We start from the raw sequence: 5,387 nt of genomic DNA, 5'->3' as shown, positions 1-5,387 counted from the left end.
GTGTTCAGTTGAGATGCAAATCTAGAAGTGTTCACAAGTAAACTTATTAATGTCCCAAGTAAGATTTTTAACTTCTCTTTGCAGCTTGATAGGTAAGGACTTTTAAATTTGAAAACTGAAGAATTGCAATACTCTTGAGAACTATTTAGGAAGTTTATTAAATGGGTACAATAGCTGTTAACACACATTATTTAATTTACAATTTTTCATGGTCATGGTGTTTGAAGTTCCCTTTTCCTGTGTTTTCAGTAACAGTAGCTGAAAGGAGAATTGATCAAGATGGCAGATGCATGGTAACGCTGTGTGGGTGTCTTCTGGAATCAACGTGCCATAAAGAGGGAGAGGACAGGAGTGTAAACATAATGAAGAGCTATAGTAGTGTCCAAAGGTGTTGCAGACTGGCTTGTCTAGGTTGTGCAAAGGGTTTTCAATGATAGTCGATAACTTTTGGGAAAGCAGAACGTGACTCTTCCGATTGGTAAGGTAAACCTTTCTGGTGCCGGTGCCATAAGAATACAGCTGTCTGTGCTGGTAACCCACACTCTTCGTTTGGGATTCTAGTAGTGCTATGATCACTTGCGTTTAAGAGCATTAAGTCATCTTATCTGAAACTGCAGGATTCAGCTAATGACCGTGATGTGTAATCCACTGAACAAGAGGCCTGAACTTACTGAATTTTATCCTTTCTTTATGTTATCATCACTTATGTGTTGAGGTACAGAGGGGGCAATTACAAGAAATGAAAGTTAATTATGAAGAAGTTCTTTCCAAACACAATCTGAACTTGAAAATTTATTGCTGACAAAGAGGAGGCTCCCCTAGGATGCAGTAGCCTATATGCTAAAGAAACTAAGCACTTCTATATTTCAGTTAGTGCCAAGTCAGCTCTGAGGCTAATTAATCAAAACAAATTTACAATTAAGCCCAGGAAGGAAGACTAATTAAGTGGCCAGTTAAGAAAAAGTGCTGAAGGAGGGTTCAACCTTAAGGGGAAAGTATGAGACTCCCAGTATTGGCCCATGAAGGACAATTAAGTGATAATTGCAGAGGCCTTTTTGCATCCAGCAAATGCTCTCTGACTTTTATTATGGCTGATTTTCTTCATATTCATAGAAGCAGACATTTGCCTGTTGAGCAGCTAAGCTTTACTGTGCACTCTTAAGGTAATTCATAGGTAAAGCAGAGAGGTCGCTGCAGGGATAAATTAGAACACAGCTGCCAGACTTCGAAAGTATTTTAGCTTGCAAAAAAGCCCCGCTGTGTTTTAAAGACAAAGTAACTCTAAATCTTTATTTGCCTCTTCATTTTGTGGCATACCAAATCCATCTTAGCATCCTGTTTAACCTTTCAAACAAATTACATTGAGTGAATTATCTTCTCAGAATTTAGAATAGCATCATTTTGTTCAGTTGTTAACCCTACTTAAGTTCACAGAAGTCATTACCTTGTCATGAAATGGTTTCTCTTTCTTACATCCTGTACCCGTGCTGCATGACATACTTGTGTTTCTTGATGGAAAAATGAGGGGGAGAGCTATAGAAGTAATATTGTTTTTACTGAAAATAATTTTGCTCCTCTTCTGAAGGACTTCTTAAGCTTGCAAAGCTCATCTCTGGTGAGATGCTGAGGGTTGTAAATGAGGCGTGTGCCCCAGTCGTCCTGTGTCCCTCTGTCCATTTCCATGGAACTGTGATGCTGATGAAACACAAAACCTGTCTTAACTGGACACATGCATGGGCTAAGAATTTGCTTAAATGTCCACTTTTTTTTTTTTTTTTGGTGCACTTATCTGGAACTTGAATTATTTCAGAAATTAGAAGAAGGGGTGTCCTCATGTATTTAAAAAGGTGTTGATAGTAACTTCCTTTTCTTAATGAAATTCCGTGTGCGCATGCTGCCATTGTGATGCACTGTGTCCTGCTATGCAAGTGTTGGCAGTTGTCTTCTTGAAGTATCTGTCAAAGGTGTGCATTTGCCCCCCCCCGCCCCCCCCCCCCCCCTTTTTTCCTCCCCTCTGCCCCTTGGAGTGGGCTGTGGGATGAAGCATTCACCTGCCACTGTTTCAGCTCAGCTGCTGTATCAAGTTTCAGTCCGCTCCTTCATCTTTTGTCTTGCTGCCTAAACTAATTTCTTGCCTTTTTTGGATGCATTTCCCTTACCAAAGATTTCTTTTTTTGTCTTTGTGCTGCTTGCAAGGTTTGTATCATTTTTCTAACTCAGTTCCAGGTATTTGAGTTATTTCAGACGTGTTCTTGTGCCTGAAGGTTCCTTTGCTACCTCTCCTTCAAGCTTTGTACAGGGCCTGGCAAAGCTCCCAATTTTCTCGCTCAGAGAAGCGATGCAAAGCTTCCTTTGGCCTCCATTCTTTGAAAGACTTTTGTGTAGTTTTAATCCCAAGAAGGTCAGTTTAGGATGTCACTGGCAAGGTGTTTGTTACCGTTGTCATCTGCCGTTTTCCAGACTGCAGAAGCAGAACTGAGACCGCTTCAGGCCCGCATGGTTGCCCTTGAGCCTCATCCATCTGTTGAGGCTGGCTCTGCAGTGCCGGAAGAATCCGTCCCAGCACCATTCCCCCGGCCAGACTTACCCCAGAGCAGCACAGCATTGTGCTTTTTCCTCCTCTTGCAGCACTAATTCAGTGTGCTGGTGACTTCCTTTGCCTTGGCACAACCTTGCCGTGGCTCTGCCATCACTGAGGCGCCATGCCATACCCTGATTTTGTACTGGCAGGCTAGTCCAGGCATTCACCTGCTCTTACATCTTCGTTCCTCTTGCCAGTGGGAATGCCGTTTGGCACCAGCTGGTTTTGGCACAGAGGTCTAGCATGGCAGCGCGCACCATGCAGATGTGGATGTGGACGCATATGCCCTCTCACACACTGTTGCTGCCTGACTTTTCTGGTAAATGCCAGGAGAAAATAATCTTCCTCGGTTTTGGTGCTCCTGCAGTGTCTAAGGAGGAGCCTGGACTGAATAAGCTGGAAGAGCTGGGTGGCCCTTCAGGGTCACCTTCATGCATTCCTCTTGGAGACAGAGCTGAGACCTGACCAAGCTCATTTGACATGTCCTTCCATGTGGAACAGCTCTGTCACAGAATCACAGAGTATCTCAAGTTGGAAGGGATCCATAAGGATCATCAAGTCCAGCTCCATATATGTCCATAGATGTCTGTATTTTGAGCTGCAGACACATCATATCCTTTAAGAGGTAAATAGAATAGAATCGTAGAATCATAGAATTGTTTAGGTTGGAAAAGACCTTTAAGATCATTCAGTCCAACAATTAACCTAACACTACCAAGTCCACCACTAAACCAATTAAGGGTACAGTAGTAATTTCTTGTTTCCTGGCTTGGTGGCTGGATTATTTTTTAATGAAAGTAAAAACTAGGAGTCATTAAGGTTGGAAAGGACCTCTAAGATCATCAGTCCAACCATCAACCCAATACCACCATGCCCACTAAACCATGTCCCAGAGTGCCACATCTAACCATTTTTTGAACATCTCTAGGGATGGTGACTCCACCACCTCTGGGCAGCCTGTTCCAATGTTTAACCACTCTTTTCAGTAAAGAAATTTCTCCTAATATCCAATCTAAACCTCCCCTGGTGCAGCTTAAGCCCATTTCCTCTTGTCCTATCGCTAACTACATGGGAGAGGAGACCAGCACCCACCTCACTACAACCTCCTTTCAGGTAGTTGTAGAGAGCGATAAGGTCTCCCCTCAGCCTCCTCTTCTCTAAGCTAAACAACCCCAGTTCCCTCAGCCGCTCCTCAGAAGGCCTGTGCTCCAGACCCTTCACCAGCTTTGTTGCCCTTCTCTGGACACGCTCCAGCACCTCAATGTCTTTCTTCTACTGCGGGGCCCAAAACTGGACACAGTATTCCAGGTGCGGCCTCACCAGTGCCAAGTACAGGGGGACGATCACCTCCCTGCTCCTGCTGGCCACACTATTCCTGATACAAGCCAGGATGCTGTTGGCCTTCTTGGCCACCTGGGCACACTGCTGGCTCATGTTCAGCCAGCTGTCAGCCAACACCCCCAGGTCCTTTTCAGCCAGGCATCTTTCCAGCCACTCCTCCCCAAGCCTGTAGTGTTGCATGGGGTTGTTGTCACTGAAGTGCAGGACCCGGCACTTGGCCTTGTTGAACCTCATACAGTTGGCCTCGGCCCATCGGTCCAGCCTGTGCAGGTCCCTCTGCAGGGCCATCCTACCCTCCAGCAGATCGACACTCCCACCCAACTTGGTGTCATCAGCAAACTTACTGAGGGTGCATTCAATCCCCTCGTCCAGATTGTTGATAAAGATATTAAACGTGGCTGGCCCCAAAACAGAGCTCTGGGGAACACCGCTTGTGACCAACTGGATTTCACTCCATTCACCACAACTCTCTGGGCTCGGCCAGCCAGCCAGGTTTTTACCCAGCGAAGAGTACACCTGCCTAAGCCATGAGCTGCCAGCTTCCTTAGGAGAATGCCGTGGGAGATGGTGTCAAAGGCTTTACTGAAGTCCAGGTAGATGACATCCACAGCCTTTACTTCATCCACCAGGTCATAGAAGGACATCAGGCTGGTCAAGCAGGACTTGCCTTTCATAAACCTGTGCTGGCTGGGTGTAGATATTTTAAACAGAAATATGAATAGAAAAATATGAACGGTTCCTTCTTAATAGAGTGCATTTTTGTCTACTTAGCTCTACTGCCAGATATTTCGGTGATCTTCTCACTTGCATTCCTCAGAAACATGTATGAAGAACAACTTCATGTTACAGGTCCTTTTGATAAACATGTAGTAAGCACACAGTTCAGAACCAGCCATCTCCGTTCTACCCTACTTACTGCCCGTGGGTGGGAGTGTGTATTTGCAAAGTACATTAGAGTGCTTGTGTACACACTTGGCATCCTCATTCTTATCACTCTGGTTGCTGTGGAGAGGTCAAGAGGTACAGAAAAGATCAGGAGACAAAAGCTCGTATGTGGTGAAAGCTTATCTGAATCCAGGGCAGCCGGCTCTCGGTGGTCCTGCTTGAGCAGGAGGGTTGGACCAGATGACTTCCAGAGGTCCCTTCCAACCTCAACCGTTCTGTGAAATCGGAGACTCCCACATTGTGGAAGCTGCTCCTCTGTAAGTTTAGTTCATGCTTGTGTTGGGAGGACCCTCGTGCCGTACACCTCAAGTGGAGGGCCTTTTCTGTGTCACACAGCAGGCTGTGACTACGCCAACCGGAATAGCATGTGGGGTGTGCCAGAGCGCTTGGCCACCGGTGAACAGCCGCTGTTTTCCCTTTCTCCATAGTAAAAAAATTGAACGTGCACACTAAGTTGCGTTACAGCTGTCAGCTTTAACTTTCCCCTTCTGGTCTTTGCTCTGAGGTGTCCCTCGAAGGA

This window comes from Pelecanus crispus, chromosome 4 (genome assembly GCF_030463565.1).
Source record: "Pelecanus crispus isolate bPelCri1 chromosome 4, bPelCri1.pri, whole genome shotgun sequence".
NCBI lineage: Eukaryota > Metazoa > Chordata > Aves > Pelecaniformes > Pelecanidae > Pelecanus > Pelecanus crispus.
Note: the sequence above shows the minus strand (reverse complement) of the source record.